The sequence below is a fragment of the Protopterus annectens genome, chromosome 7.part0 (genome assembly GCF_019279795.1).
Source record: "Protopterus annectens isolate FY-2018-M chromosome 7.part0, PAN1.0, whole genome shotgun sequence".
Lineage (NCBI taxonomy): Eukaryota > Metazoa > Chordata > Ceratodontiformes > Protopteridae > Protopterus > Protopterus annectens.
In genome coordinates this window covers 1,544,561,925-1,544,570,190 of record NC_056739.1, presented here as the reverse complement: position 1 = coordinate 1,544,570,190, position 8,266 = coordinate 1,544,561,925, and positions in this window count along the sequence as shown.

Here is an 8,266-nt window from a genome sequence, read left to right as displayed (position 1 = left end):
AAGGGTGCCTATGTGAGTTTTTCTAAGACATAGTTGAAATCCTGTGGTAGAGTAATGACTGCTGGTTTATAATGCATCACCCCTTTCAGGAACTACTTAACTGGCAACTGTGAGCTGGCGGAGAATATTAGGTAAGCTGGGCACCATTGTGCCTATCCCCTGAGTCTGGCTCCAGGAACAGTATCTTTTCCACTTTTCAGCATAGGATTTTCTAGTACTAGGCCTCCTTGCTTCCAGAATGACCTCTAGCACCTGCTTACTGAGGGATGCTGTTGGAGAGCTCAAGGAATTAGCCAGGCTGCAAGGTTCAGGGTTTGAAGCTGAGGGTGCAGAATCTGGCCCGCCTGCTGGGACAGCAGGGAAGGTGTCTGAGGTAGGTGCCATGGATCCAGCAGTATCATGCTGTGCAAGAGGGGGTATCAGTGCTAGCAAGGCCAGTCTGGTGCAATAAGAATTGTCCTTGGTTTGTCCTGTTTGATCTTTAGCAGAACCTTCGAGAGGAGAGGCAGAGGGGGAAAGGCATAAACTGAGAGGCTTTCCCAGGTAAAGGACAGGACATCCACTTTCCAAGCATGACTGTGGGGAGTCCCTGTGCAGAATTTGTCCAATTGATAGTTCTGGAGGGAGGCAAACAGGTCTATCTCTGGAGTCCCCCATTTGTTCAAGAGGTTGAATATTTTTGGTTCCAGTTTCCATTCGTGTGGGTCCATGAGATTTCTGCTTAGGTCATCTGCCAGTGAGTTTAGTTTGCCTGGCAGGAATTGAGCTTGTAGGTGTACTTTGTAGCTCAAGGCTGTGTCACACAGAGCCATGTCTAGTCTGCAGAGAGGGTATGAGTGGATTCCCCCCTGCTTATGTACCACAAAACTGTGGTGTTGTCTGTCTTTACCAATAATTGTCCTGGAAATATGTGGTCCTTGAAGGCTGTCAGGGAATTCTGTACAGCTAACATTTCTTTTTTGGTTGATATGCAAGTGCATCTAACTCAGGTTCCATTTGTCCTGAATGCACCACCCTGCCAAGTGAGTCCCCCATGCATAGTCTGATGCATCTGTAGTCAGGGTTTGGGCGGCAGGGGGTAGTTTGAAAGGGAGCCCCTTGCTTGAGGTGGCAAGCCTCTGCCCATCAAAGGAACTCTGTCTTTATACAAGGAATGATAGGAATCATTGATTACAGGTCCTGAGAATGTTGATTCCAGGTCCTGAGAATGTTGACACCATAGGCTTTTTAGATACCATTGTTGTTTCCTCATATGCAGTCTTGCATATGGAATTAGTAGAATGCAACAGGCCATGAACCTCAGGGCTTGCAGGTTTTCCTTGTAGATAGCTGGGCCTTTGTGGCCAGCAGTTTGAAGTAGGCTGTCAAATAAACTTGTTTCTCTGGCGTGAGGTAAGCCATCTGGGAAGTTGTGTTCAAAGTTGCTACTAGGAATACAATCTGTTGGCAGGGTACTAGATGAGATTTATTTTCATTTATGGTGTACCCCAGCGAGGTTAGAAGTTTCTTTACAAATGCCAGATGTTTTAATAGTATGTCCTGGCTTTCTGCCTGAATCAGACAATCATCCAGGTATGGGTATATTTGAATATTTCTCTGCCTGCAAAATGCAATGGCTGGAGCTAGACACTTTGTGAATACCCTGGGCGCAGTAGATAAGCCAAATGGAAGTGCAGAGAACTGATAGTGCATGGAGCCTGCTCTGAAGTGTAGGTATTTCCTGCAAGATTCCTTTACTGCAATGTGCTAGTAAGATTCCTTTAAATCTAAGGTTGCCAACCAGGCATCTTTGCCTAGCATAGGAAACAGCTGTTGAAGTGTTAGCATTTTGAATTTTGGGATTACCAAAAAGGTGTTTAGAATACAGAGGTCCAGGACAGGATGCCAGGAGCTGTCTTTTCTGGGTACCAGGAAAAGTCTGGAGTAAAAACCTTGTCCTCTTTCTTCTGCTGGGACAGGTTGAATAGCCCTGATACTTAGAAGAGAGAGAACATGAATTTCAGAATCCTCATCAGAAGGAAAATCAGTTCTAAGTCTCTTAGAGGAGGAAGGCTGGCTTCCCCTAATTAAAGTAATAAGGTCTTCAGCCATTCTAAGCATTTGTTTTTTAGGCATATGGGCCTGACCATGTGGTTTGGATGCCTGTTTTCTAGGCATGGGTCGAGTTTTAGGCCTTGATGAAGAAGATGGTGTCGGTTTGAAATGCAAATCTGTAGGCCTGAATACACCCTCAAAAGCCGGTGCCTGCACAGCGGCTCTGGACCCATCCAAGGTAGAGACATCCATAGGTTCCATAGTCAAAGAAGCATCTCACGGCATACCGGACTCCGAATGGGTCTCAGCAGAGGCCTGCGAATCTGAAGTAGTGGGTATCAGGGGCTGCGAAAGCGCCTCACTGAGTACCGGCGAACTGGCGACTAGCTTAACAGAAGCGTCGTCAGCAGTTTTGGACCTATGCGGTCTGTCTCTGTCTTTATCTTATGTCAAATGGCTTACCAAAACAATTACTGGATAGTTAAACCAAGCACCAAAATAATTTGCTGCGAAAATAGACAGACGATGAATAGTTTGGGGGTTGAATAAGGCACAAAACCGACGAGGGATGTCGTAGTCTGGGCCTAAGCAAGGAATGCAGTATGAATGAAAATTTTTATGAGGCATTTGCTTTCCGCAGGTAAGACAATTGTTAACTTTTACTGACATCGGTTAAGAGCGAGAAAAAGGATCCCCAATGAGGTACTTAGCTTTTTTTGAAGACTTCAGTTCTGAAACTTGAAAACGAAAATTTCAGGAGTCGGACGACTGGCACTTGCGAACTGCTTCTGGCATCGTGTGGCAAGAAAGACTGATGTAATGGCATCAGCTGCATGTTTTATACTCCTGACGTCATGGAAGAAGAGACAGCATCTGACACAGGGATCCAAGACTTTGATATTCAGGCCGGCTGAGGGCTACCTGCAGGCAGATAACCCAAATGTAATGACTGCTACAGTGAAACACAAAGAACATCTGCTATGCTATCAACGTTCTAAATTTGCAAGTGCAATATTAAAAAAATTGTCCCTATTTTTGGGCCTTTGTACCCCTATAATTTATGGTATTGTCCAGATTTCTTGCTGTAAGAGGTTGACAGGTATGCTGATGGTATATCATCATCTAAGCAGATCCAACTTAGCAAACCAAATTCTCTCATCATGCACCTGCCCCCCCCCCCCACTAAGCCCTAAGCCTGAGCTTGCTGCTTCTAACCCAACAAATGTGCCTCTAAGTACGAGTGCACTGACAATGAATGGATACACTTCTGGTTTAGAACTACTAGGTCTGTACAACCTTGGAAGAGCATGAAAATTTGGAGGTGAATGGAGGGCAGACTGTGAAAGTCAAGAGTCTATGGGTAATGAAAATGTAGCACTGTGGTTAAGTACACAACTTCTGCATATTATTATCCCATTCATTCGCTTTGACTGAAGGGAAAGAATCACCAGCTATCTATCCTTCCGGGTGGAACTGTGATAGGATAACTTAGAGAATAGCAGCCACAAAGGAAGACCTTGGCCAAGAAGTCACATTCAATTTATTATGTTTGGTAAAGGTGTGCAATATAGACATTGTTGGTGCTGCACAAATATAGAAAACACTTGAAAGAAGGCTGTAGAAATGACAATGGATCTTGTGGAATGAGCTTTTGGTATGGCCAGTTTGTTTCTGTTGTTAGATTTGTATACAAGGCTTACACACTCTGACAGCCATTGGGATACTTTGACTTTGGATACCTTCTGCCCTAACCTGGGTGGTGCATAAAAATCAATAGTTGCCTGTCCTTCCTAGTTGTCTTAGTATGAAGGACATAAAAACAATTATCTGTGAACATTTGTTGAGTGCAACAAATACTCCCACGTTACAATACATAGGAAAAAAAGACAGGATGCTAAATGGCTTGATTGAGAGAGAATGTGGTGGTTACCTTCAGTATGAAAGAAGGGTTAGTCTGGAGGAAAACCTCATCCTTGTGGATGACTTATGTACACACATTTTGAAGACAGTGTCTGTGACTCCGATACCCACTTGGCTGAGGTGATAAATACTAGAAGCAGGGTATTCAAGAATAAGTACTTCAAGCTGGAACAGGGGGCAGAGAAAGGATCATCCAGTTCCTGTTAGAATGTCCAAAATGACAAATTTTCCCACTTGTTTTTGTAGAGTATGCACACAGAAAGGGGAATAAATCAATGCTTCTAAGATGAAATTAGAAGTTATGTACTTACCATAACGTTCCATCTGAGTAGGTGGATTCATTTGTCTGCAACCTGTGGGTTATGGATCCGATATCGGATCCGAACTGGCATGGTTATCCAGCTATGGATCCGAGCTCTTAGCTCCTCCCCTCACCCATAATGCCCTGCTCTCCCTACATGACCTCAGATCGAGTTTGCCCTGAATCAAAATACCCTGGAAAGGGTAACACGTAATATGCAGGAAACTGACAAGGCCAGGGGGATAGGAGGGCGGGATGGTTGCAGACAAATGAATCCACCTACTCAGATGGAACATTATGGTAAGTACATAACTTCTAAATCTGAAGTAGGAGATTCATTTGTCTGCAACCTGTGGGACAGAGTCCCCAGCTACCTGAATCTTGGGCGGCCGTCATGGAAGGATATTCCGGAGCAGCGCGAAGCCAAAGGATGCTCTACCTCTAGATGTGATATCCAGCTTGTAATGAGAAATAAAGGTATGAGATGAAGCCCAAGTGGCTGCTGAACAAATGTCATCCAGAGGAATCCTAGCCTTAAAGGCCGCTGAGGTAGAAACTGACCGGGTCGAATGGGCATGGACTCCCTCCGGTGCGGGCCTCCCAGAAGCCTGATAAGCTAAAAGAATACATTGTGAAATCCAGCGTGACAAGGAGACTTTGGAAATTGGCTTACCCAGATTGAATTTGGCAAAGGAAATGAACAACTGGTCAGATTGCCTATGACCAGCTGTCCTGTTAAGATAAAAACGAAGCTGCCTGTGAACATCCAAGGAATGCAGCTTGTATTCACCCTTGTTTTGATATTTAGGAAAGAAAACAGGGAGGTTAATGGACTGATTAATGTTTGCTTCTGAGGCTACCTTAGGAAGAAAGGAGGGATTGTTCCTGAGGTATACGCGGTCTGGATGGAAGACCAAGTAAGGAGGCTTTATGGATAAGGCTTGAAGTTCGAAACTCTTTTGGCAAGTAATGGCTACTAAAAAGCAGTCTTGGGATAAAATTTAAGATCTACTGTGGCCTTAGAGTTTGAAGGGGAGCGGTCAAGGCCTGAAGAACCAAAGAAAGATCCCATGGAGGAACCGCTTACTTAATAGGGGGTCTAAGGAGAAAGGTGCCTTTTAGGAAGATTTTACACAATTTGGCAGACATAAGAGGTCCAGAGTCATGACCAACATGATAATGAGAAATGGCTGCGAGCTGCACTTTGACCGTGGAACTACTGGCACCATCATTAAAAAGAGTGATTAGGAAGTCTAGCACCAGAGGAAGGGGAACGGTAAAGGGATCTAGACCTTGCCGCTCCGCCCAAATGGAGAATCGTTTCCATTTACTGCGGTAAACTTTTCTGGTAGATGGTTTATGAGCCGCTACCAGGATGGCCTTAACGGGGGATGAGATACCGGGAGTCCTAAATAGGAGTTGAACTGGAGCAGCCAAGCAGTCAGCTTCAGGTTGTCCAGATTCGGAGTTGGTAGGTTCGATGGGTGCGATATCAGATCCGGAATGGGATCTAGAATCCAAGGTGGATTCACCGAGTGAGACCTTAGGTAAGGGAACCAGATCTGTCGAGGCCAGAATGGGGCAATGAGGATCATTCTACACCCCAACCGAGAGGCTTTCTGAAGAACTTGGAGCATCAGAGGCAAAGGGGGGTAAGCGTAAAGAAGACCGGGAGGCCAAGCATGCACCAGAGCGTCTCTCGGGGAATCCCCTGGAGGAGGGATTAGAGCGAAAAAACTGTCGCACTTGGTGTTTGAGGGAGACGCAAAAAGATCGCAACAAGGAGTTCCCCACCGTGCGAAGATACATTTCGCTACTTGAGCATTGAGAGACCACTCGTATGGGGAGAGAATGGTGCGACTGAGTTTGTCCACAAGGATGTTGGACCGACCCGGAATATGCGTTGCGATGAGAAAGCGGTTGGTGGAGATCGCCCATTCCCATACTCTCATGGCTTCTCAACATAAGGGATAAGACCTGGTTCCCCCCTGTTTGTTGATGTACCAGACCACCGACATGTTGTCTGACTGAATCGCAATTGTTCCCAGGGGAAGAAAGGCCTGAAGTGCTTGCAACGCCAGGAGCACTGCTCTCATCTCTAGAACATTGATATGCAGGGAGGTCTCTGACTCGTTCCACGTGCCTTGGACCGTCCTGCCTGCAAAATTCCCCCCCCACCCGAGGCGGGAGGCGTCTGTGGTCACCGTGGTGAGAGGGGGAGAAGCACAAAAGGGGCGGCCTCCGTGGAGATCCTGTGAGTGGAGCCACCACAAGAGGGACCGCTTGCAAGCCTTGCTGATCGCGATGGGATGATGCATAGGTAGAGCAAGGTAAGACCACTGAACTTGAAGTGTCCACTGAAGGACCCGCATGTTGAACCTGGCGAGTGGAAGAAGAGATATTGCTGCCGCCATGGACCCTAGAGCCCTCAGGACCAATTCCGCCGGAACAGAGCTGGAGTGGAGGATGGCCCGCACCTGGAGTCACAGATTCTGAACTCTGTCAGCTGTGAGGAAGGCTCTTAACTCCCTTGTGTCTAATCTGGCACCTATAAAATCTATCATCTGAGTAGGGGCCAGGTTGGATTTTGCTACATTTATCGTGATGCCCAGGCGGGGAGCTAGATGAAGAAAGGAGTCTCGCGCCAATGATAGCAGATGCCTTGTTGGGGCGGTAAGAAGCCAGTCGTCCAGGTACGGGAAGACCTGCACCCCCTGAAGCCTCAGGTGGGCCGCAACCACTGCTAATACTTTGGTGAACACCCTGGGGGCTGTGGTGAGACCAAAGGGAAGGACCCTGAACTGGTAGTGACTGGCTCCCAGCCGGAAGCGAAGAAACCGCCTGGAATGTCTGTCCATTAGTATGTGGTAGTACGCATCCTTGAGGTCTATAGAGCACATCCAGTGATTCTCTCCCAGAAGGGGGAGGATGGATTGCAAGGCGACCATCTGGAACTTCTCCTTGGGAACTGTCAGGTTTAACAGGGACGGGTCTAAAATTGGTCTTAGGTCCCCCGTCTTCTTTGGCACTAAAAAGAACCTGGAGTAGAACCCTGATGCGATCTGGTCTGGGGGGGACAGGCTGGATGGCTCTTTTCCCCAGCAGATGGCCAATTTCTGCCGAAGCGGCCTCCCACTGACCGGGTGGAACGTCGGGGAGGGATTTTAATTTTGGGAATGTGATGAAAGGGGATCTTGTATCCTCTGGATATAATGCGGAGGACCCAGCGGTCTGATGTTATGGACTCCCATGCCGCTAGGTGCTCCGAAAAACATCCCCTGACTGCCTCCAGAGTGGAGCAGTCGGGCAACCCCTCAGGGCTGCTGCGCGGGCCATTCAGAGAAAGGTTCTCTGGACCCAAAATTCCTGGGAGCCCCTCTGCCCCTGGGGCGGCGTCCTCCCTGTCCTGCTCTGCCACGGAAGGACGGGTTGTCCGGAGCGGGTTGGGATTGCTGCGACTTCCGGAACCACATCTTCTTCTGGCCCTTTTGGTTCCTAGAGTAGGACCTCTGGGGCACAGAGAAGCGGATTCCGACGGCAGACAGCGTCTTCCCGTCCTTTTCGCTCTGGGTCAAGGTGTCGCGAACCGTTTTGCCAAAAAGGGCAGAACCATCAAAGGGGGCGTTCGCGAAGGATGCCTTGAAGGGCTCCGTGAAATCGCAATGACGGAGCCAGGCCTGGCGTCTAGTGACTAGGCCTACACCTGCAGCTCTAGCGGCTCCCTCAGTGGCATGGGACAGCAACCGCATAGAGGTATTCGTCACGGATCGAAGAGTGGCCATGCGGGTGGAGTGCAAACGTTTGTCCTCCTCCGACATGGACTCTGGGGGGGATGCAGCGTATTCTTTAATAAGATCGCGCTGCATCCTGGTAACATGTGCCAAGTAGTTGAGCGCCCTCACCGAGAAGGTCGCTGAACTAAACATTCGCTTCCCCAAGCAGTCCATCATCTGAGACTCCTTGCTCGGAGGATGGACTGAAGGACTCTCCTGGGCGAGTTCCTTCTTGGTG